The sequence below is a fragment of the Rhinopithecus bieti genome, unplaced genomic scaffold (genome assembly GCF_001698545.2).
Source record: "Rhinopithecus bieti isolate Rb0 unplaced genomic scaffold, ASM169854v2 scaffold_25209, whole genome shotgun sequence".
Lineage (NCBI taxonomy): Eukaryota > Metazoa > Chordata > Mammalia > Primates > Cercopithecidae > Rhinopithecus > Rhinopithecus bieti.
Window position 1 is genome coordinate 1193181 of NW_016811970.1, and position 26930 is coordinate 1220110.

At 35.1% G+C, this 26930-nt stretch overlaps 1 long non-coding RNA gene across 1 annotated transcript in view; it reads right to left on the reverse strand.

The window, feature by feature from the left end:
• Window positions 1–559: 559 nt before the first annotated feature.
• Window positions 560–26930, reverse strand: part of LOC108544363 (uncharacterized) — a 34174-nt gene continuing 7803 nt past the window's right edge. Inside the window, exons 2-4 of the long non-coding RNA XR_001889813.1 lie at window positions 12183–12341; window positions 9241–9379; window positions 560–742 (exon numbers count right to left, since the gene is read on the reverse strand). This is a non-coding gene — a long non-coding RNA (uncharacterized LOC108544363). The remainder of the gene's footprint in view (window positions 743–9240; window positions 9380–12182; window positions 12342–26930) is intronic.

Genomic DNA, 26930 nt, shown 5'->3' on the forward strand with positions numbered 1-26930 from the left:
TCAGGAGTAAGACTGGAAAACACTTCCTCATTGATTTAAAAAAATAGGTATACAATGGGAAATATCCACTTATTCAATGAATATCATCGTGTCTCCTCAACTGCTTCTTGAATCCACCAATGTTGGTTCCATTCTCCTTTGTGAACTATCTAACTGCTTATTACTTGAACATTGTGAGTCCTCTGCTACTTATAGCTAAAAACAATCTGACAAATTTTGTAAAAAAAAAAAAAAAAATTGTGTGGATTTTGGGATCAGACAAAAATTTGAATGGAAACTGCAATTTACTTGGTCATGTGAAGTCTGCCCTTTCATCGGTGGTTTGCCTACTTCTTTGTTTTTTGGTGATATTACGTTTGATAGTTCATGTGATCCCTCTATAGATGCCTGCATGTATTTGGTACTATATTGTGATTGCCCCAAGGAGGTAGGAGGATCAACTCTTGACCCAAATTTAGTTTAGATATTGAAACAGATGACACCATACATGCACCAAGAGGGTATGAAAAAGTTTATTACTCATACAATGAGGTCTTCTAGAGAGGACATGGTAGCTCCCAACCAAGTCTGAAAATGCCTTAAGAGAGTGAGAAAGAGCAATTGATTTGAGAACTACTTGTGTTTAGTGGGTGGGTTCAGGGTGAAGGTCCCCGAGCACAGGCAGGGCTTGGTGGTTTGGATGGCCCACTGGCACAGGGCAAGGAGCATAAGAGCCTTCTTATGGATTTTCCCAGAAGTGAGCCTAGAAAGGAGTGGATGTTGAAAGCTGTCAGCAGCCAAATAACAAAAAAGGAGTAAGACTGCATTACAGGTGTTTATTGAATGTCCCCTTTCCCCCAACTTGCCATTTTTCAATGATGCATCATGAAAGATTAGGGATTTGTCTTAGAGTAGTAGAGGAAAATGTGCTCTTGATAGAAATAATAGTCTATGTCCCATTACTTTACATGTCTTTTTGGCAAAAGACATAAAACGTATGAACTTCTTTTACATGTCTCTTAATACTGGTGTTAAACTCATAGGATCTCACTTTAGAGTAAGATCTAATGTGTAGACTATCAAATAGACAGTAGGCAAATGAATAACTGAGTGAATGAGTGAGTGAGTGCTTTCCTATTGGTCCCATGTAACTACCATGTTTAATTTGTATCTGTTTGGCAGAGAGTAAAAGTGAACCTTTTTTTAATAGTGCTTTTTCCTTTGAGATCTGTTTAGGTTTCCTCCATATTGACAATTAAATAAAAATCATTTGCAAACTTAAAACCGAAGTAAAACAGCATGTTAAGTGCAATGGTGTTTCTTTTTCCTGTCTGTAGGTCTAGTTAGTTATATTCTAGCCAGCGCTTGCAGGCACAGCTAACAATGCTGCACAGCAGGAACCATGCTCTTGTTGCCTGAGTTCTCACAGAGACAAGGGGAGGCAGCTCTGTTTTGCAATTCTCCTTCATTTGCTATAAAGATAAAAAAGAAGCATGCAGCAATATCACACATTAAAGGCACAAAAAATGAGTAATTACAAGCTTTTGACTTCCTGTTGTCTTGGAGAATATGCTCCTAAAATACTGAATATATAAAATATGGTGACTTGGTTAGCTATTCTTCACTCAGTTCAGTAAGGGACAAGTGCTCATTACAACATCCCATCTCCTCCAAAATGGACCAGGTATGCTGTACAAATATTTTACTATGTGCTTTTTTCCAAACTATTACACAACCTTGTCAGGTTTGTTTGTTTGTTTTTACATGTTCTCTTTGCTCTTTATCTCAAGGAATTTCATATTTTCAGTGCACTGCCACAAACTTTTGGAACACAAAAGCAGGAAGAACAAGTTCATTCAACTTGATCTCAGGCAGGCCCTCACTACCAACACCACGCTGTCCTCCCGACATCACCTTCCCTGGGCTCGCTCAAAAAACAGGACTAAATACCTGCTCACAAATCATGAACAACACAGGGCCCACTACAGAGTGATTTACACAACACGCAACAGTCTGTTTCTTATTTCATTAGAGGTAAATAGGAGTTAGTTTTACTTTCCCAGGCAATCTATAGCCACTCAATCAGTTACCAATATACCATATTTAGCTGTGTAGCCTGTGGTTCAACTTTAAGTTATAGTGAATTATAGGACTTGAACATTGGTCTGGGGATTTGCCTTAAGTAGTGACAAGAATAGGCAAAGCTCAGGTGTGCGTGAGCAGTTTAAAAGCCTAGAAGATATTTTAAACTGTATGACTTGTCTTCTCCCTTACACGTCACTTACAAAAAAGACATTTTGATTTAGGGGAAATGACTTAGAAGTAGGAACTAGGAAAAGGAGATCCAGTTCCATATTGGCCATTAATTAATTACTTGTGTGAGTATGTTTAAGTTACTTAAAGGTTCTGGGCCTCCCTTTCTTTCATTGCAGAATGAGAGTATCAGATTTCTAAAGTCCCCTTCAGCTACAATCTTGAATCAAAGTAGCTGCATCTTCCTGTCTCCATTTCTCCCAGGTTGTGTCTTGAGTTTTGGTATCTTCTTTTGTCCTTTCCTTTACTCAAGGTTGCTCTTTAACTTGGAATCTCCTGCACATAAATGTGAGAGTGACTGGGAAAGAGAAATAGAATCTCCAGAGAAATACCCCTGTCTCCACACCAAACATTCATTTGAAATACAAAGAAATGTCTTTGCTTTTGTGATTTCCCTATTAAAAAATAGGACAACACACACACACACACACACAAACACAAAGACTTTCAATTTTGCTCTAGGGTATTCTAATATTTTTCACAGATTTAGAGATCAGCAAAGTTTATAAGAGGTTTGGACTTTTTTCCTCTGAAAAAATCTAATAAAATACCCAAAGCCACTTGTGTTTTTTCCCAGCAGGCTTTTATAAAACAGGGTCAATAGCTCACATGAGTACACATGCATAAACCAGGAAACAAACCACAAGTTTACATAGATATCTGGTGATTTCCATGCTTTCCTGAGTTATTTGCTTAACTGAAACCACAACATGTGGTCATTTGGCTTTGTTTGACTTTATGATTATTTCAACTCTAAGAACTGGGTACAAACACTTATGACAAAAATCCTCATTTTCTGTGGCTAATGTCAAAAATTCTGCCCCATTTCTCTTGGTCTAAATATAGTTTTAAAGGTCTCTCTACCCAAATAGTTACATATTTTTTTGCATGATGTAGACAACAGTATCTTAAACTGCTAAAAGTACCTATGAAGAAATAATAAATAAGTGTCCAATCCAAATTCTGTAATATTATCTCTAGTGCCTGTGGCAGTCGCTTTAAATTGAGCAGATAACCCGAAGAGTTATGTACACTAATCAGTTCGACAGTGACTTGTCAAACTGCCTGGCTATGGACTCACTTGGTCTATCAAATAAATAAAAGTTTATGCTTTTTATTGTTAACTCTGTCAGATTCCTCTTACAAACACACATCATTCTTGAGCACAACCTCTCAGAGTATCTTGTGCACAGCACCTTTGAGCAGCTCTAGACTGATCTTCACCTATGATCTCTCTATCTTAATAAATCCCTAAATATATATCGATAGCCTAGGTCTATGGACCAACAGCTATTCTCGGTGCAATGAATATATTTAAAAAATAAGATGCATTCCCATGTTCAAGAAAATTAGAATCTATTTGGGAAGAAAAAAATCCACATATATGAAACAATTAAAGAGTGATAATGTAAATAATATATAGCCAATCCTCAATTATGTAGTTTGAACAGTAAATGTGTTGAGAATTTAGAAATGTGAGAGATCAATAAAGAGTTTCCAATAATCTTTTCATTGATCTTAAGGGATCCAAACTTGAGGTAGAGAAAAATTTCCATGTAGGTAGTTATGTGTATTATTTGATGGTAAATAACTGTCTGACTTATTCATCTAGGTCATGTGAAATAGAATATTCAAATTCCATGCTTTTCCTTTACAGACAAGCCGCTCTTCTCCTTTCCTCTTCTCTTCTCTTCCTCCCTTTCTCTTACTCTTTCAGCTGACAGAAATTTGTCTAAGAATAGTTTAATAACTTTGCTAGGTTGGATAATAATGGCAGCACATCCTTGCAGAAAAATAATTTTTAAACCTTGAATGCTTAGCTTTTCTTATATTAAGATCACGTTTTACTTTATATACTTAAGACTTTACTATTGCATAAGGAACAAATTTCACATCTAAAGCACTTTGAGGCATCTGTACCATGAGGTCTATATGTGAAATGTTAACAAAACAAGGCAGTTTGAAAATCCACATCTCTGGGAAATAGAAGGGCAGAAGAAAAGGTATCAGAGAGGGGAAAATAAAACAGCTTTAGATGAAAGATGAAGAGAGAGAAGATGGTGACTGAGAGCAAAGGTAGTACAAGAAAGCAATCCTTTACAAACAAACAAAAAAACTAAGAATAATCTCCCAAATTGCACAACTTGGAATTGTGTCCACTCCTTTAAGCTGAATTTATTTTATTAAGTTTGTTTCTCATTCTTGTAAAAAATAATCATTGTTATCAGCAAGAAGGCAGATTATTCTGTTTTCATTTGTTTATTTCATATTTTGTTTGTTTGTTTGTTTGTTTTGGTTTTATGCTCAATGAAGGGAATGATATCCACTAGGACTATGGCATAGAGCAGTTGGTTAAGAGCTGTGATACATAAAATTACTAAAAGTGTTTTCAATGTTAGAGATAATTGAATTGAGATGAATAAACATATGCATACACTCCTTAATGCCCTAATGTCAGTTAATTTCAAACCCTTGCACATGAAAGCCAAATAAGGTGGCAGATATTTTTATTTCCAAAGTCAAATACTGATTTTCTGTTGACACCACAATTACTTGTGCCATAAAGTGATGAGTGCTCTGCCCTTCCATCTCTTTGTAAGTTTCATTCCAGGTATGGAGAAGCAAAACATCTGAGAACTCTGCTTAATTATTTCTGTGTATTTACTCTAAGAGTAATGAGTTATATTACCTTAGGCCTGGATACAGTAAAACCAGGTAAAATTTAATAATAGGAGTCTGTTAGCACCTGAGAAATTTGAAATTGATATCTAAACATGCTGTTAAAGAAAATAATAAAATAAAACAAAATAAAAAAATAAAACAGAACTTGCTCTTTCAAAAGGAATGTGCCTGCTGATAAATATAAAACAAACAATGAAGTATATCAGGTGGTTAGTGATTTGATATTTAGCTTCACAATATCTGCTAATATATTACATCTCACCTGAAATTCAGTTTTAAGTAGCTCTTGGAGTGGCATGTATCTAGTAATCAATATATATTTTTAATTATGTTGCCTTAGGAAAAAAAGTTAAGAAGGTTTTCTAAATACACGTTTAAAATACAGAAAGCAGTCTTTGAAGAGAAGAAACTTTCACATATGTCGAAAGAAGTCTTTTGAGCATTTCATTTTGAAGTTAAAATACAGACACCTATCTTACATTTCTATAGAAGAATCAAGGAGCCATCTGGGAAGCCACCTACATAAATACTTTACACTGAAATATACAGAGAAAAAAAGAATTGCAGAAGTTATAATGTTAGATATTTTTCTTTTCCATCATTTCTGCCATCAGCATTAGCTTAGCAAGAAAGCCTTTAACTAGGATTAAAAATATCAAATGTTCTATTAGCTGACATTAAGTGTAATGGAATCTCGAGGTTGAATTAATTTTGTAACTTCCTTTATCACTTTGAAGATTACTATCTCAATAACTGGCATCAATAGTCAACACAAGAAGACTTGAATAATTGGTGATCAATCATGACAACTGGGTGACCTCATCCTTTCCAAATCTTGGAAACTTAGAGATCTTATTGAGAAAAAATAAATCAGAAAATACAGCTAGGTATGAGTTTAATTTGCCTGTTTAAAAGTACAATCCAACCTTGCATTTCAAATTTTCATTATACTATGCTAATAAGCACAGGAGAATTTTATGGGCTTGATAGTTACTCACTTAGGAATGTTTGATATCACTGAAAAGTAATACATTTAACTACTAGTCAAATAACCTCATAAAAGTCTCAGAGATAAGATTTCATAAAACTTGGACAGCACTAAGGGATGAAAAAAATTATCTTAATGACTTTCCAAGACAGGCATCATATTTCCATGTGAAAGTTTCACATAGAATATTCTTTATATCGAAGAATCTAAATTAGGATGAGTGCATCTTGGAGCAGGAGCCCACCATCGAGGGGGGCTTCAACAAATTCTCTTCTCAAGACCAGCCCTCTATGAAAATAAAAATATTTACACATCTATTTAGTCAGTGACAAACAGAGAGGAAACCATCTGGCCATTTGAATCAGTGTAAATTGCCCAACCACTCTTGTGAAAAGAGAAAGCTAGTCAAATTAAATGCTTATTTTGTTTTGGAGCTAAACAATTGTCCTAAACTGTAATCATAAAATCCACATTTGCAGTATCAAATAAACAAAAGCAAATCAGTGAAGAAAACTTGTTTTTGTGTAGTAATTGGCAGGAGGATTAGCATTTCAGTGGATCCGATTTCCTAAACCTTCTCATTCCTGATAACAGCTTCAGCGGTGAGGTGACACACCAAAAAGCATAAATTATCTAAAGCTGGAGATAAGCAGAGACCATTTGGGGGTTCTGAGTGCAATATAAATAGATGCAAAACAGTAGGAGAACTAGCCCATTCAAAATCTCCAAAGGATTAGCTGTGTGAGCTCTAACTTCTTTGCTGTTGTTAGCTGTGATTTATCATCAGACAGTAACGAAGACTCAGCCTTATCTGTGATAATTCAATGGCTTAATGGCAGTACCTTTATCTGGAGGTCATAATTAAGCTTCTTTGATCAGGCTGAGAGCAAGCACCTATGCTGTGCTTTAGCCCTAACTATTGCTTTTGGTGTCAGGGTTATAACATAACAAGAACATCATTGGAAATGGCATTAGTAATTTTGTTCAAGCAAGTTATTACTTTTCTATAAAACAGAATCCCCCAGATGGTAGGAGAACAATAGGCTCCAATTTTTGAAACTTCTGTATAATATAGAGTTTACGAATACTAGGCACTTGGACAAATACTCAGGTGCTTGGACCTACAACCAATTTGAATATAAAACTGAAAATAAAGAAATACTGTAACATTATTTTCTACTATTAAAAATGAATGATATTAAAAGGAAAATGAACATTTATTTTACCCTACTGTTGAAACATCTTAACTAATGCCAGTATTTCTTCAAAAGTAGTATAAATTATAGGCACTGATTGAAATAGATATAATAAATCCTTATTAATCTGAAATTACTGGATGGAAATATTATTTAATATTAAGGAATAACTACTATTAAATATTTTAACGAATTGCATTTAATTACTTTAAAATCTTAACATCATTTGAACTAGTTATGATATATTTCTATAAGGAGGTTAGGTATAAATTTATCAAAATTTGTTTGGATTTAGCAGTACAATTTGATAGTAAATAATGAGTAATGTCACAACACACAGGAGAGTTTCTTCTTCAAGTTTTAAAGATATCACCTATGGTTATTTTACACACAATGCTCCTGTCTTAAAAATGTGCACAGGTCAATTTTATGTAGACTAAATATTATTAGCTACAAATTCTAAATTAAAGTATTTTAAATTTATGATGTCTTTCAATATTTGATTTCACATTTTTGTCACTGCTGGTTATTTGATGGTATTAAATAAAAAACTTCTTTATAAAGGATTTTCACATAAAACTGATTTGTTTTGACAGATACCTAGTCCTAGCTCTCTTTATATGTAATATGAACTTGTAAAAAATTTCTCTCCTACCAGGGTTTAACAAGCTTCTATACACCCATACACCCATGGCAAAGTCAGATGCTCTGAATTCAAATCACAGTTCTATCTCACAGTATGTAATCTTGGGCAAATTATTTAATCGCTGTATAGTTTCAATTTCCTCTTTTGTAAAAGAAATGTAATTGGAACATCTGATAGATGTGTTCTGTGGCTTCAGTAAGAAAATTCATGTAGGTATTTTGCACAATGCCTAGCACATCATAATTCACAATGAATGATAATTCTTAAATTAGTCCTCCTTCTCCTCGTATCCACCTAGCCAAGAACACGGGACAAATTTATTTAAAAATAAGGACAATAAGAACTTAGGAAAACTAGATATTAGGACTGAGCGCATAGATGAGAAAGTCAAGACAATAGTCAAAAGTAACAAATCGGCTATACTATCTATTCTACTGCTTAGTAACCTGTTTCAAGAGCTTGAGGAGGCCGGGCGCGGTGGCTCACGCCTGTAATCCCAGCACTTTGGGAGGCCGAGGCGGGCGGATCACAAGGTCAGGAGATCGAGACCATGGTGAAACCCCGTCTCTACTAAAATACAAAAAATTAGCCGGGCGCGGTGGCGGGCGCCTGTAGTCCCAGCTACTCGGGAGGCTGAGGCAGGAGAATGGCGTGAACTCGGGAGGCGGAGCTTGCAGTGAGCCGAGATCGCGCCACTGCACTCCAGCCTGGGCGACAGAGCGAGACTCCGCCTCAAAAAAAAAAAAAAAAAAAAAAAGAGCTTGAGGAGTTTTCCTCTGATGGTCACAGATATCCTATTTTTCCTGTCAATAATTGCTTTTATAACCTGCTAGAGTAAATTATGTACATGAAATTTATATGTGCAGGATATGTTAATATACATGCATACATGTGGATAGAATTTAGCCTATTTTTAAAAACTAAATGTTATAGGTAATTGTCCATGTTCTTAATACAAAAGTTATTATTATATATAATATATACATACATATATGTATATGTGTATGTATGTCCGTAGCTATAATACAGAGAAGTTGTTTGAACGGTGTTATATGATTATTTGCTTTGAAAATTCCATTTGTGCCAGACTCCAAGTAAGGGTTCCAGTGTATAGTATCAGAGGGTTTATTTATCTTTGTTCTTAGTAAAAAACTTAAGTGTCATAAATTTATGCCCTTTTTTATGTACACATTGTCAAACTTCGGGTACTGTACAAGACTGTGCTCCAGTGTTCCAAAGGTTCTAAAGAGCCAAATAATCACCTTCAGGAAGAGGCGTGATCTCTGAAGCAGGAGCGTAGTTGCCATAGACTGAATGTTTGTGTTTCCCCAAAATTCATATGTTGAAACCTAATCCCCAATGCAGTTGTAGTAGGAGATGGGCCTTGGGGAGATGAATAGTCATGAGGGCTCCGCTCTCATGAATGGGATTAATACCTTCATAAAAGAGGCCTGAGGGAGCTTATTTGACCCTTCAGCTCTGTGAGGACACATGGAAGGCGTCATCTATGCAGCAGAGAGTCCTCTCCAGACACTCAATCTGGCGATTTGATCTTGGACTATTCAGGCTTTGGAACTGTGGGAAATAAATTTCTGCTTTTTATAAGCCACCTTGTAGTCTTCTATTATACCAACCCAAATGGACTGACAGTAGTGTCATCCACAAAGATAGAGAAAAATCCCCACTCTTTTCCAAGATCAGAATTATTTTGTTAAGCATACTCTGATTGGTGTGATATTTCTATTTTCCATCTCACTCCTTAATTATTGACAACGACAATCATATAGAAACAAGAGTTGAGAACACACAGCCACCTTCTGGGTTATGCCTTATTTGTCCCCCAAGACAGAGACTGAGTCATGAATTCTTGAAAACAAAAGGAAGCGAGGAGAGAGGTGAAAAGGAGATTCAGCTTGGACTGTAACCAGCGTTTCAAGTGTCACATTTATAAGTACAATTTTAAGGTCATCTGTTTTAACTACCAGTCTAATAACCTGAATTTTGCTCTGCAAACCCTACCAAGTTACTATGCAACATGTTCTTGAACACTTCCAGTGATATTAGCTTTCAACCAAGTAAAGAAAGTCCTTCTTTCTTTGGGCACTATTGCTAAAAATTTTTCCAATTTTTTTATGCAACTTCCATTTAGTAGTACCAGTGTTCCCATAGGATTCACAATTTAATATTCTATCTAACATCCCTTTGAAAATTAGAAATTATATAGCATATCATGGTATTTCTCTGATCAAGCCTAAATCATAGGCAGTTTTAAAGTCCATACCAAGTAAATCAGAATGCTGGGGAGCCAGACATTAGGATATGTTAAAGATCTGCAGGTGGCCGGGCGCGGTGGCTCAAACCTGTAATGCCAGCACTTTGGGAGGCCGAGACGAGCGGATCACGAGGTCAGGAGATCGAGACCATCCTGGCTAACATGGTGAAACTCCGTCTCTACTAAAAAAATACAAAATGCTAGCCGGGGGTGGTGGCGGGCCCCTGTAGTCCTAGCTACTCGGGAGGTGGAGGCAGGAGAATGGCATAAACCCGGGAGGCGGAGCTTGCAGTGAGCTGAGATCCCGCCACTGCACTCCAGCCTGGGTGACAGAGCGAGACTCTCTCTCTCAAAAAAAAAAAAAAAAAAAAAAAGATCTCCAGATGATTCCCATGTGCAGAAATGTCTGAGAATCAGTGCCTAATAGTCTTGCCAACACATAATAGCATTAGATTTTATTATTTTTGCTAATCTGATAGGTGAGAAAAGATATGCCATTGGGTTTTTAAAGTTGTCTAATTTAATATTAAATTAAATATTGCTAAGTATCTTAGATAAATTATTAAAATTACTTTTAATTTTAAAACTTTTCATACGCTTATTGTCATTCTAATATTGTCTTCTGTGATTGTTTGTTCATATCATTTCACCATATTTTTGGCTTACTTTTAAAAAATTTATTGGAAATTCTATGTTTTATTGATATTGATTCTTTGCATTATTTATGTTAGTAACATTTTCTAGTTGTTAATTTAAAATTTTTATTTTAAATGAGCTGCTTTGTTATTGTAAAATAAATCCAAACTTTTTGTTTTTGTTTATGCGTTCATGGCTTGTTTTAAAAATCCTTCCCTATTTCTAAAGAAAATTCACTTCTTCATGGTGTTGTTGGCCAATTTATGAACATAATGTGATTCTCCATTTATCTAGCTGTTATATTTTGTCCTTTAGTAGAATGTTAAATTAATTCTCAAACATTTATTGCACTTTGTCTGTTAAATCATCTTTGGTTGTTGCTGGTATGGGGAGGTACTGCCGATTTGGGGCTACTTTTATCAATCCAATAATCTTGCTGAAGTCTATTATTGGTTTTAAAAGCTTTTGTGTTTATCCTTTCTGGTTTTTTTAGATAAATTACCAAATGATCTGGTAATAATGACAATGTTGTCTTTTCTATCCATACAGCTTATTATATTACTGTTGTCAGGACTTTTATAATATATTGTACAATACAGGCAACACCAATAATTGTTGCCCTCTTGCAAACTTTAAAGATGATATTTCTAAAGTTCCTTATACATTTGCTTTAGGTTTTTGGGTGACAATTTTTATCAGGTTAAGGAATTTCCTGTCTATTCTTGGTTTGTGTGAGCTTTTATCCTAAATAAGTGTTGAAACTTTTCAAATGACTTTTCTGCATGTATCAAAAAGTATGTGATTTTTTTCCCCCATTAATGTGGTGGAAAATACTGAGTGATATTCTTTTATTTAACTGGCCTTACACTTTCAAGGTAAAATTTACTCAAATATCATGACTTGTTTTGTTAGTACCCTGCACTTTTGATCAGCTAATGTTAATTAAAATTTTATACCTATGTTTATTTAAAATTTACATATAATTTTATTTTCCTAGTTTAAGGATTAAGGTAATACTTATATAGCTAAATGAATTGGACACTTTGCCTAATTTAATATATTGATTTAATTTGCAGAACTATGTTTGGAAAGAGAAATAAAATCAGTGACTTGACATTTTTATAGTATTTACCTGTAATACCCTCTAGGCCTAGAACTATTTGAAGAGAATGCCTTTTTATTACATTCAAATTTCTTTATCGGTTATCAATCTTTTCAAATTTCTTACTTCCTTTTGAACTAACTTAGACGTTTCATCATTTGCCTCAAATTTACCCACATTTTCAAGTTTATTGGCATGTAATTGTACATAATATTCTTTATGATTTTTATCTATCTGTTTTACCTAAGGTTATTTCTCCTTTTTGTTCAATATTTGGTCTATTAAGTCTGTTTTATGAGGTGCTTAGCATATTAAATCTGCTTCATGGGGCATTCCATGGAATTTTAATGTCTTTTCATGATACTGACCTTCTTTGTGAGGCTGATGATTCTTGATTATAGGCTAATGTTCCGCAACAGTGTTATCCTATCTTGGCCTTTGGCCAGCACATAAATGGCACACTAAGGAACAGATTTACTTTTAGGATACTGGAATTCCTTTGCTTTGGCAGCGAGTTCTCAGGAACCCTGCAAAAAAGAAATCAGCTTTCATATGGTTTCTCCAAAGCCTTTGACGTGTCCAGCAGACACTTTACCTGCAATGAATAATAGTAGCCTTGTCTGGCACGTCCTGAGTTGCTACTTGTCAAATAACCTTAGCATGGATCCACTGGCCACTAGACATGAGCGATTCCTTCTCTCTATCCTTTAATGGTGGCAGTGGTTAAAAGTGGAGGCTAGGATCCTGCAATCAGGGAAAACTTGAGCACAGAACAGGACTTTACCTAGACCCTTTCAAACCTATTAGAAATCAACCAGATCCAAATTATCTGATGTTGGCCAATGAATTCTGGACCAAAATATCCAGCCTCAGTAAGAATGGAGGCACCTTATTACTTTTTTCTTAGTTAGTCTTCTGATAAGTGTTTAGGCCTTTTTTTTTTTTTTTTTTTTTTTTTTTTTTTTGTTGGAAAATTCTTCGTCTGTGTGCTGATAGCTCATAAGTCTTTTTTAACTGATACAAACCATCAACCACAATGTTAATTACAATTTATTTTATTAAACATTCTCTATAAGACTGCCTGCTGCTCAGGGTCGTATTCACAGTTAACTAGACGAAAATTTAGGGTGATACCTTTGCTACAGCATGCCAAAAAATGCTTACTATTTTTTTATTATACTTTCAGTTTTGGGTAATGTGCAGAAGTGTAGGTATAGTTACATTGTGTATCACGTCCATGGTGGTTGCTCTGCACCCAAACAAGCCGTCCATCTACGATTAGGTATCTCTCCTAATGCTATTCCTCCCCCAGCCCCACCCCCGAACAGAAACCAAACACTGCTTGCTCACTTTTAAAAATCTTTTCTTGGGAGGCGAGAGGGTGGATCACGAGGTCAGGAGTCGGACCATCTGGCTACACCGTGAACCCCGTCTCTACTGAAAAAATACCAAAAAAAAAAAAAAAAAAAAAAAACTGCCGGGCGATGTGGCGGCGCTGTAGTCCCAGTTACTCGGGAAGGCTGAGGCGAGGGAGAATGGCGGGGTAAACCGGGAGGCGGGGCTTGCATGAGCGAGATCCTTGGCACTGCACTCCAGCCCGGGGGGCTGGCAGAGCGAGACCGTCTCAAAAAAAAAAAAAAAAAAAAAAAAAAAAAAAAAAAAAAAAAAAAAAGAATCTTTTCTTAGACAGAATGTTACACTTTCAGAATATAGTCTGGGCCAAATTGTATGTATATTTCCAAAACATCACCATTTCCATCATAGGATTAGACTATGCCAAAAACTTAGCTCAGGAGAAAGCCCGAGCTTTCTTAGATGGTTTGTCCAGGAAATGGGGATAGTCATATTTCACAGAACTCTGACAACATTAGCATGTAATATTTCAGAGTTTTGACATTTTTAAAGAAATTCTGAGACTGAACTTTGGGTCACTGCCTTCTATACCACTTCTTTTCTGATTGCTCTTCAAGAAAAACAGAAAATTTAATATTGTAGAAAAATTCCAACAGGTCTTTATTTTGTCATGTACTTACCACACTTTAAAGGCCCAAGTGTTTTAAAGTGTTTTTATTTTTCGCTTTCATGTTTATATCAATATTCATTATAGTATTTCCAAGTCCATGGCTACTTCTGAAAACTTATAGTCATCTCTGCATAGTGTTAGGCTGATAATTGGACATCATCAAGGACATGCAGCCCGGGAGGATCGTTACAAAACTCCAAGCAGTTTTGACATGGTAGCTTCTCAGTCCACCGTCGTAGGGGTGCACCAGAATGTATACTCCATGAGGCCAACATTTTTTGCCTGTTTTTGCTTTCACCTTTCTTTCTGCCACTTTAAGCCTTGCCTATAACAGAGTAGACACTCAACAACTATTTGCTAATAAATAAAGCATCACTTTATTTTCTCTGATTTCAAATGACCCGTTCTGAAAGATACAGGTCTCTCCAGCAGGAGGAGACGACATCACTATTTTCTCTAATCACTTTATTTTCTCTAATTCCACTTAAATGCTGATTTCAAATGAGATGGTTGAAAATTTAGCCTCAGTCATGCTTAGCACTTCTCTGCTTCTGCATTTTTATCAAGGGGCTGAGATCTATGCAGAGCCAAGTCATAAGTTGTTTTCTCTGAAGTAATATTTTTTAAATGTTTAAAGTATGCACATGGTCACAATGGAACTCAACTAAAGCTGAATACTCGTCAAGTTCAAGTCTGGAAGATCTCTCTCTCTCTCTCCTCTCTGAGTGCATGAGAAGAACTTTGGTGGAGCCTGGAATTAATGGGATATAAAAAAATGGGGAAGTCTTGTACCTATACCCAAAAAGTGGGACAAAGAAGCCCTCTCCATGTAGATTGATATGGGAAATAATTGTCTACACAATTACTGTAACAGGAATGTTCTTATCACACAGATGGTTGCATGTTTTTTTTTTTTTTCTATTGGACTTTTTTTTTTTTATGATAGGAAGAATAAAGAAATCTATGTGGTAGTTAACTGTTTCTTAAAGTTGAAAGATACAGTCTTGACCCAGTGAAAGTCAAAGAAGGTGATTTATGACAGCTCTTTTATTCATAGCAAAATTTAGAAAGGAACAAGAAAAAAGTGCTCTGGCACCTCTGAGAGAATAAAACATCCACAATTTACAAAATAAGTGCTTCAAGTGACCTATGACCAAACTGACAGCCTCTTTAAAAGATGATATAACCTGCTAAGATAGACAGAAAAGTTATGACCTATTCCAAAAGATACAGGTCTCTCTAGCAGGAGCAGATGACATTTTTGACACCAGCAACATCAAAGGCATTGCCCTGAGAAAGGACCAGTTAGTTTCTCTAGAACATAGCTAAATTCAAGTGAAATAATTGATTCATATCAGAACTTTTATTTTACATTCAGAAATGCTGATATTTCATGAGACAAAAATGAAAAAAGGTAAAGGCAGGAATATATGGTTGAGGTATTGCTGGGGACACTGAACTTGAGGGTGGTTTCTCTAAAGATTTTCTTGAGAAGAATGTGTAAAAATGTTTTCACTAATGCTGATTCGGTTAATATGAGTAACAGGTGAATCCATTCTACATATTCCAATTTGGTAGACTGTTCATATTCAATGAATAACAGAAGTGCCATTTGAAGAAGAAGAAGCAGTAGCAGGAGGAAGTCGAGAGGAAGGAACAGAAGGACAAGGAGGAAAGAAAAACGAAGAGGAATAGAAGGTGACAAGGGAGAATACCACTATTACAATCAAGATTAAGGCCTGAATTCCCTTTGTAAATATTAAAAGTAGAAGATGAGCTCTTACTCTATTTTGAGGATCAATCTAGACAAATTAATTAAAATGATAATATAAAATAAAATTAATGAATCTTCCACTTTTATATTGTTGGTTTAGATCTTTTCTTGTGAAATGATAGTAGAAAAGAAATTATGGTAATTATATTTGCTCATATGGTGTAAAGAAGACTAATTGCAAATGGCAAAATTGCTTCTTTGTATAGGCAAATTAGACTTTTGAAGAAAATTTTAATCATGAGAGTATTATTTCATTATTCTTTTCAAACAATAAATTCATAATTTGGATTTGAGTCCTTGATTATTCTCCTGGTAGTCATGTGCTCTGCAAGACCTGGCTTAAACAATTCTTCTCTTGACCAAAAATTCTGAGGATTGGTTATTCTTTTACATTAAATCCCTATAAGTAATATCAGTGCTTTTTAAAAATTATTTTATACTAGACATACATGCATGCATTTTTCTATAAAAGTTTGTTGTTGTTGTTGTTGTTAAGATGGAGTCTCAATCTGTTGCCCAGGCTGGAGTGCAGTGGCGCAATCTTGGCTGGCGCAAGCTGTGCCTCCTCGACTCAAGCAATTCTCGTGCCTCAACTTCCTGGGTTCTTGGGATTACAGGTGTCCACCACCATGCACAGCTAATTTTTATATTTTTTGTAGAGATGGGGTTTCGCCATGTTGGCCAGGCTGGCCTCGAACTCCTGACCTCAAGCAATCGGCTCACCTCGGCCTCCAAAATTGATGGGATTACAGGTGTGAGCCACCATGCCAGGCCTCTATAAAAGATGTGATCCATAAGGAGGGGAACATCACACACCGAGTCCTGTCAGGGGGTGGGTTCTAGGGGAGGGATAGCATTAGGATAAACACCTAATATAGATGACGGGTTGATGGGTGCAGCAAACCACCATGGCACCTGTATACCTATGTAATAAACCTGCACATTCTGCACATGTATCCCAGAACTTAAAGTATAATAAAGTTTTTTTAAAAGATGTGATCAATGTAGAAGAAATGAGAAGAAAATATAAATGTCCCATTCACTTCTACCCTACTGATTCCTTCTTACATCATCAGAGGTAATCACTACAAAATGATTAAGTACCACCTTCTAGCCCCTCTTCCTTTACTTTATTGCTGGTATGCATGTACAAACACACACACACACAGATGTACATATGTCTTTTTGCTTTTTGCTTTTTTACACTATTTGAAATACACTGTATTGTGGTGAAACTTTTCCATAGTTGTCTTGAGACCACTCCATATCAATATTTATAGGTTCACATTCTTACTGTTTATTGTTTTCTATAATTCTTTGTAGAGATGTACTAAAATTTACATAACCACTCTCCTAAAGTCAATTTTTTTCTGGCTTCAATGATGCAGGGAGCATTTTTTATATATATACTTTAAGTTCTAGGGTACATGTGCACAACGTGCAGTTTTGTTACATAGGTATGCATGTGCCATGTTGGTGCGCTGCACCCATTAACTCGTCATTTACATTAGGTATATCTCCTAATGCTATCCCTCCCCCATGCCCCCTCCCCATGACAGTCCTCGGTGTCATATTCCCCTTCCTGTGTCCAAGTGATCTCATTGCTCATTTCCCATCTATGAGTGAGAACATGTGCTGTTTGGTTTTCTGTCCTGCAATAGTTTGCTGAGAATGATGGTTTCCAGCTTCATCCATGTCCCTTCAAAGGACATGAACTCATCCTTTTTTATGGCTGCATAGTATTCCGTGGTGTATATGTGCCACATTTTCTTAATCCAGTCTATCGTTGATGGACATCTGGATTGGTTCCAAGTCTTTGTTATTGTGAATAGTGTAGCAATAAACATACATGTTCATGTGTCTTTATAGCAGCATGATTTATAATCCTTTGGGTATATACCCAGTAATGGGATGGCTGGGTCAAATGGTATTTCTAGTTCTAGATCCTTGAGGAATCGCCACACTGTCTTCCACAATGGTTGAACTAGTTTACAGTCCCACCAGTAGTGTAAAATTGTTCCTATTTCTCCATATTCTCTCCAGCACCTGTTGTTTCCTGACTTAATGATCACCATTCTAACTGGTGTGAGACGGTATCTCACTGTGGTTTTGATTTGCATTTCTCTGATTGCGAGTGATGATGAGCATTTTTTCATGTGCCAATTGGCTGCAGTAAACATCTTCTTTGAGAGAGTGTCTGTTTCATATACTTTGCCCACTTTTTGATGAGGTGTTTGAATTTTTTCTTCGTAAATTTGTTTTAAGTTCTTTGTAGATTCTGGATATCAGCCCTTTGTCAGATGGGTAGATTGTAAAAATTTTCTTCCATTCTGTAGGTTGCCTGTTCACTCTGTTCGTAGTTTCTTTTGCTGTCCAGAAGCTGTTTAGTTTAATTAGATCCCTTTTGCCAATTTTGGCTTTTGTTACCATTGCTTTTGGTGTTTTAGACACGAAGTCCTTGCCCATGCCTATGTCCTGAATGGTATTGCCTAGGTTTTCTTCTAGGGTTTTTATGGTCTTAGGTCTAACATTTAAATCTTTAATCCATCTTTAATTAATTTTTGTATAAGGTGTAAGGAAGGGATCCAGTCTCAGCTTTCTATGTATGGCTAGTCAATTTTCCCAGCACCATTTATTAAACAGAGAATCCTTGTAAGGAAGGGATCCAGTCTCAGCTTTCTATGTATGGCTAGTCAATTTTCCCAGCACCATTTATTAAATAGGAAATCCTTTGCCCATTTCTTGTTTTTGTCAGATCTGTCAAAGATCAGATGTTTGTACATGTGTGATATTATTTCTGAGGGTTCTGTTCTGTTCCATTGGTCTATATCTCTGTTTTGGAACCAGTACCATGCTGTTTTGGTTACTGTAGCCTTGTAGTACAGTTTGAAGTTAGGCAGCATGATGCCTCCAACTTTGTTCTTTTGGTTTAGGATTGTCTTGGCAATGTGGGCTCTTTTTTGGTTCCATCTGAACTTTAAAGTAGTTTTTTTCAAATTCTGTGAAGAAAGTCATTGGTAGCTTGAAGGGTATGGCATTGAATCTATAAATTACCTTGGGCAGTATGGTTGTTTTCATGATATTGATTCTTCCTATCCATGAGCATGGAATGTTCTTCCATTTGTTTGTGTCCGCAAAGAACATTTTTTAACACCTATCTTTAGGAGCATATTATTTAGGTGTTAACATTCGCAGAAAAGAGAAATCAAAGATGTAGATTTTTTTGAGAACGTGGCTCAGAATATTTTCTGTTTCCACCTTATGAGAAAATGTTGGTATTTTAAAGTGAATTATTTTATATATTTTGAACTCTTATGTCAAAAATATTATTATTGCCAATAAGTTATCTGTGTTTTAAAATTAGTATACATACTACATTTAAAATTTAAATAATTTCATGTAATATAATATGTAAAGAGTGCCTCTACATCATTTTTAAACTAATAGAACACCAGATATTATCAAAGTTCAAATTATAGTACAGGTTGAGTATCTGTAATTAGGAAATCCAAAATCCAAAATACTAAAAAATTATGAACTTTCTGAGTGCTGACATGACACCACTAGTGGAAAATTTCATACCTGATCTCATATGACAAATGCACACAATTATTAAAATTATTGCATAAAATTACCTTCAGGCTAACTGTATAACTTGTATATGAAACATAAATGCATTTTACATTTAAATGTGTGTTCCATCCCTATGATATTTCATTATACACATGCAAATATTTTAAAAATTTGAAAAAAGAAATAGGAAATTTGAAACAGGTTTGGTCCCAAGCATTTCGGATAAGGGATACTCAACCTGTATTCTTATATTTTGTTTTAGTAATAGTGATATCTAAGCACGTATTCAGGAACAGGCTGAAAAGTAAATATTATGTTTTGAGCTGAGGAGTGGAGGATCAGAGTGATATTTATAAAGTTCCTATTGTGTGACAAGCACAGAACTCTTAGTCCTCATATAAGCGGTGTGAGGTAGATATTTTTATCTTGCTACATACCTGTGCCTGTGTTTCACTATTAGGTTTATTTTTATGTCAAGAGTCCCTGAGAGATTAGGAGAAGATATATTTATATCAGCTAAAAGATTTTAAATATCCTTGCAACTTGGTAATAATCCATTAAATCTAGATTCTTAGGGAGTGTTCGTTCAGTCAGTCTTTTTATGTAGCCTCAAAGTAATGTGGAAATACTGAGAAACGCCCTGTTGAAATCAAGGTGTACTTAACACATAGAATTCTCCTGATTTTCTTGTATCATAACTCAATGATAAAATGAAGCAAGACTGTTACAATATGACTAGTCTAATTGTGCATTTGTTAAGTAATTCCTTTTTTCTTGTTTTAAGGACTCAAATCTAACCTCTAATTTTACCCAGGATTGTCACTCAGGGTGCAGAGTTTCTGAATTCTGCTGCTGCCATTTTCTTTTGAATATTAAGAAGGAATTTGGCATCTCCAGTCATCTGGCAGTTTCCCATTCCCTATGATACTTCAACAGTAAAGATAATACTTTTGCAATCACAATTACAAATAAAAGTACTTTGAGGGCAGGATCTTTATCTGTTTTACTCCCTGCTGTATGAGCAAACATTTACAACGGTGCTGGTACTTGGTAGGCACTCAATAAATATTTACTGAATCAAAGCATGAATTGTCCCAAGAAACTAGGATTTAATTTGTTTCTGCCTAAAAACATGAATTTAAGTGCTATTTTATCTTCATGCATAACATTTTTTATCTCTCCTAGCCTGAATTTAAATTCACGCTTAACCTGTTTTACTATTTTAGTTAGAAGATTCTCTTTTGTAGAAAAGACATGACACAGATGTTATGACAACATGAAATCATGTGAGGAAGCTTTTAGGAAGACAATTCTTCCTAAAAGAGTTTGCCTTCTCAGGTATTCTTCCAAGCAAAGCTTTCTCAGCCCCATATCTACACATGATTGGTTACTCTGATCAGCCTTTTATATCTGGTTATTTCAGTAGTAGGGACCAGGTCAGGCCGTTTATTTCAGACTGTCGAGAAGGTGTAAACTTAAACCTTCTCCTACAGACTCTTGTCTAACCTTTAAACTAGAGGGCTGTGGTGGCCGTGAACACAGGTGTAGCACTCCGAGGTAGGCTGATCCTAGGGGAAAATATACAATGGCTCTTCAAGGTCCCGCCTTTCTTGTCATATCACACAGAGATATTTCCTGTCATTTCAGGTCTTCAGGCCTCTATAAATGCCTTTAGAACCATATGGAAGGATTGGAAGTCATGCAACCCACAACAACCTTCAGATTTTTAAAGCTAGAAGAGATCTTAATAATCAGGAAACCAGGACCAGACAGAAATGCTATTTGTCTAATTATGAGGGGGATGAACTCTATTATTTTCTAGGTAGAAGATTATGACAAATATAAAAGAAAAATTAAAATGCATATGTTCACAAGCTTTTCTCTATCTCACAAACACATGAACACACATATACATACACATAACACTTTATCACGTTTTAATTTTTACCTTTTTTGAAGGCAGAACTTTTAAGTCTATACCTATGAGGTTGGTGGAGAGAAAATTTGAAAGAAGACTGGAAAATCTCTATTGATTTCCATTAGAAAGGCAGATACATCAAACCATATAGATAGAAGAAAGAGAAGAAAAGGTGGGGAGAAAAAAAGACACTCCTGCTCAACTGTGTCTGGGGATAGTTCTAGGGCAGAGTGAGTGCTAGGTGACTGGAACCCAGCTGAGCTACAAGAAGCTAGACTTGGAGAGATACGTGAGTTGCGAATGGAATTCCTCTCTGCTATGTTTTATGTCTCTCTGTTAAATGTTCAAAATGATTTTAAATTCTCTTTTAAGCACTGGATAATTTTTAGGTTGATATATGTTTGTTCGTTATGTTTGCTTTCTTAATCTAAGACAAATAAAAGACACTTTGCCTAGACTAGTTAGAGGTGGGTGTTGTTTTCTAACAATAAGAGAAAAAGTCAAAATTTAATTTCAAGCCAAAATGGAAGAGCAGGGAACATGTATATGTATTAAAACAAAGCCATTTTAAAAATAAGAAGAAATTTGAAACAATAGACTTCAAGATACTAAATGTTAGGCAGGAAAGAATGATGATCCCTCAGAGATGGGAAATAAATAAGGTTAGCCCTGTAATTGCCTTAGCTGTCAGCTTCAGAGAGTTTCCAGGCTGTGGTTCAGCAAGGGGGACTTGAAGGGACGTCTCAGACTTTCTGATATGGAGAGACAAAGCGGAGGGTCTTAGGAGACCAAGGTGCTAGAGACTGCGGAAGAGAGTACTGGACAAGAGAGTGCTGCACAGACGGAGAACCCTGGACGCTGGTGCTTCTTGATTATGCAGCCTAGTATAGCACATCTAAAAATGAGAAAGCTACCCAACACCAGGGAAAGAAATACCCAAAAAGGATTAGAGAGAACAGTTCTAGGAGCTCATCCAAGACTGGGAACAGTGCCTACTCCTATCAATCAAACTGGATATTCTTATAATTCATGAGGCATCGGTTGCAGTGGTCAGAAGCGTTTTGCTTCAGTAATAGGGGAAAATTAGACTAAATACAGATCTGGTCCCTCTGAAAAAACTTAAAACCAAGAACTGAAGAAAACAGATTGTTTTCAGATAACTTAATTGTATTCCAGAACAAAACTCAAAGATACTCACAGGAATACAAAAATATTCACAACCTTACCAAGAAAGTTCACAATGTTTGGCATTCAATCAGAAAATGTGAGGAATGCAAAGAAACAGGATTATAGGATGTATAATGAGAAAAAAAGAAATCAATTGAAAACAACCCAGTATTGAAATAGATGTTAGAAATAGCAGACAAGGACATTAGAACAGCTATTACAACTGTAGTCCATATTTCTATTGTCTGTGTCTCTACTTAACATTTTGTAGTCCAAAAACTTAAGTAGCGACATGGACAATAAAACAAATTCATCAAAATTTTAAATGTGAAAACTCTAATACCTGAAATTAAAAATACATCAGATCAGATTAAGAGCAGATTAAACGTTGCAGAAAAAATGATGAGTGATCTGACGACACCAAATAGGACCTATCCAAAATGAAACAAAGACAAAATACAATTTTTTAAAAAATGAGTGAAGCATCAGTAAGCTATGAGCAGCACCAAACAGCCTAACACATGTGCATCTAAAAGAGGAAGATGAGGACAAGAAAATTTGAAGTGATAATGACTAACAATTTTCCAAATTTGAGAGAAGCTATTAACCCCCACAAAAATCCAAGCACATGAAACATAAAGAAAATTACACAGAGTCAACCATAATCAAATTACTTAAAACCAGTGATAAACAGAAAATCTTTTTTTTTTTTTTTTGAGACGGAGTCTCGCTCTGTCACCCAGGCTGGAGTGCTGTGGCCGGATCTCAGCTCACTGCAAGCTCCGCCTCCAGGGTTCACGCCATTCTCCTGCCTCAGCTTCCCAAGTAGCTGGGACTACAGGCGCCCGCCACCTCGCCCGGCTAGTTTTTTGTATTTTTTAGTAGAGACGAGGTTTCACCGTGTTAGCCAGGATGGTCTCGATCTCCTGACCTCGTGATCCGCCCGTCTCGGCCTCCCAAAGTGCTGGGATTACAGGCTTGAGCCACCGCGCCCGGCCCAGAAAATCTTAAAAACAACCAGAGAAGAAAAGATATCATAGGCATAGTAACAAAGATGATTGAAGCAATGCAAGTGAGAAGTGAAAAGAGTACCAGCTTAAAAGTAATGAAAGAAAAAGGCCTGTCCACCACAATTCAATATCCAGTGAAAATGCATTTCAAAAACGAAGGAAAAATAAAGACATTTTTTGGTATACAAAAGCTGAAAGAATTCATCATCAATAGACCTGCAGTCCAAGAAAATTAAAGGCAGGCAAAAGAAAAGTAACACCAGATGGAAATAACGTTCTTCAAAAGTAATAAAGAGCACCTGAAATTGTAACTATGAGGGAAAATATGTAAGATTTCTATTGTTTTAAATATCTTTAAAAGATAGCTCTTTAAACAAATATATTAATAATAATGTAATGTGGGGATTACAATGTATTAAAAAGTGAAATATATGATAATAGCACCAAGACTGAGAGGAGGGTAATAAAGTATACTAATGTTAAGTTTTTTATAATAAATGTGAAATAGAAGTCTACAAGCTGATTCAAAAATTCATATGGAAATGCAAATGACCTTGAATATACAAAACACATTTGCAAAGAAAGAAAAAAGTTGGAAGACTAACATTATCTAAGACAGTTATCAAGACAGTGTATTGTCTCGGCATAGAGATAGACAAATAGATCAATAGAACTGAATGAATAGTCAAGATACTGACCCATATAGATGGATGACTGAGCTTTGACAAAGGTTCAAAGAAATTGAGTGGAGAAGATGGTCTTTTCAGAAAATGGTATTGAAGTAACTGTATATCTATATTAAAAAATTGAGACATAACTTCTACCATATAAAAAGTTAACTCACAATGTATTCCCAACCTAAACGTAAAGCCAAAACTATAAAACATCTAGAAGAAAACGTAAGAGAATATCTTTGTGACCTTGGGTTAAGCAACAATTTTTTTAGCTATAACATCAGAAATAATAATATATAAAAGAAAAGCTTATAAATGGAACTTCATCAAAATTTAAAACTGCTTTTCAAAAGACACTGTTAAGAGAATGATAAGACTGGGGAAAATATTTGCAAAATATGTAGCTGATAAAGGACTTTTATCTAGAATATATAAAGAACTTTTAAAATTCAACAAGAATAATCAACAATAAACAGGTACAAAGTTACAGTTAGGAAGAATAAGTTCTGGTGTTCTATTTCACAGCATGGTGACTATAGCAAATACATTATATTTGTTAACAATGTGGTGTATATTTCAAGATAGTTAGAAGATAAAATTTTCAATGTTATCACCACAAAGAAATGATAACATTTTTAAGTAATGGATATGGAAATTACTCTGATTTTATCATTACACATTGTATACATGTATTGAACATCCCCTTGTACTCCATAAATATGTACAATTGTGTAGCAATTATAAATACACATCATTTTATTTAAAAGAAAATTAACATTGCTTGAAGGTTTTACAAGTTTTAATAATTTCTTTAAAACAGCTGTATTAGATAATACTTACATATAATAAATTGCACCTATTTAAAGTAAAATTTGATGAGTTTGATATGTGACATATCCACAAAACCATCACTACAATAAAATAATAAACATCACTTTTACTTTTATTTATAAAATTTTTTTATTTGCAATGAAAATTACTTTTTAAAAAAATAGTCTCAATATATTAAATAGGCCAAAGTTTTGAACAAATACTTCTTCAGAAAAGATGTGTGGATGGCAAATATGCATACAATAGACACTCAGCATCATTAGTCACTGGGGAAAACCAAAATAAGCTACTACTACTACACACATATTACAATGCCTAAAATTTGAAAGTCTGATTATGTAAGTGTTGATGAGAATGTGGAGGGCCTAGAACTAACACACTGCTGTTGGGAATGTGAAATGGTGCAAGCACTTTGAAAGACAATTTGATACTTTTTTGAAAAGTTAAACATACTCTGACCATATGACCCATCTATTCCACTCTTGATATTTACTCAAAGGAAAGGAAGGCTTACATTCATACAAATAATTGTTTTCAATTATACATAGTGCTTTATTTGTAATAGCAAAAACCTGGACAACTCAAATATCCTTAAACAAGAAAATAAATTAAAAAATTATGTTATATCCATCAATGAAATATTACATAATAATAAACAGGAGTGAATTATTGATATATTCAATCTTATGGATGAAAATCCAAATAGTTATGTTGAGTGATAGAAGCCAGACAAAAAGGAGCGCATCCTACATGTTTCCATTTTTATGAAATACTAGAAAATGTGAATTTATCTACAGTGACAACAGATAAGTGGTTGCCTGAAGATGGGAGGTTACGTGGGATTTTGAAGGGATTACAAAGATACCTGAAAAAATTTTTTGGAGTGGAGCAATGTTCATTTTTTTTTTGTGGTGATGGTTTTTTGGATACATGTCACATGTCAAAACTCATCAGATTTTTACTTTAAATAGATGCTATTTATTGTATGTAAATATTCTTTAATACAATTGTTAATAAAGAAATTATTAAAACTTTTAAAACCTTCAAGCAATGTTAAAAGAAGGAGGAGGAGAAGGAAAAAGAGGAGGAAGAGAAAGGAGGCCTAGAAAAATAATAATCCTAACTCAGTGAGGTCAATAATAGAATTTCTAACACCGTGCCTTCCAAATCCCAGGTGTCCTCCATTTATGCTAAACATACACTCTCTGATATCATATTCCCATATTGGTAGTGGGTCCCACAAGCTACTGAATCCTGTATGAGGTTTCACTACCAAGAATTACCATAGCGTGGTGTTTCACCAGACCAGGGTAAAATTAGGCTTGCTTTTAGATGGTATGCATATCAGTCTAGCATAGCTATATATAAAATAGTCTTCCCTTTTCCTATTAATGGATGCCATGGTGGAAAAAAATTCCAATCAGTACTTCTTACACATTCTGATTTCCTTTTGATAATATTAAACAATGCAGTTTTCAGAAGAAAATGGCCCCAAATAATATTAGGTTATAGAAGTATCTAGTATAAATAAATAAAACAGTTCATGCTATTTAGACATTGGAACAACTATGAATACATCCTGATCAACAGGATTAAAAGACAAAAGCTTGAAACATATTTTCTTTCATTATTTTGTTGCTATAAAATGTTATCAAAATATTAGCATTCAAACAGAGGGAAGTGCTAACTTATTTGTGGCCATTTCATAGTAACATCCTCTTTAAACCCAAAATTGTATTTTGTTTCTATGGTAAGTTTATACCATCGTCTAAAGAAATTATTCTTAAAGTTACAAGTTGAGAAAATTAAAATCATGATGTGAAGTTACAATAATATATGTAGATATATGCTGAATACTATGCATTTCACAGATTACTTGGCAATCTTCTGATTGTTAAAGTTTTGTCAGAAGTAAATGCAGATGGCTAAACTGCATAAAAAAACTTTTGGATCTCTCTTTTCGTATAGAAGCTTGTAAATATTGTTTTACATCTTAGGATAACACTGTATATATTTTAGGTCAAGAAAAAACTTGAACTCATCTCCTTTAATCTGATAATTCTTGTGCCCTTCTAATATTTTATTACATTTGAGAGAAAATATAGAGGAATAAGTTTTGATGGAGCATTAAGCCTGCTTTTGGCAG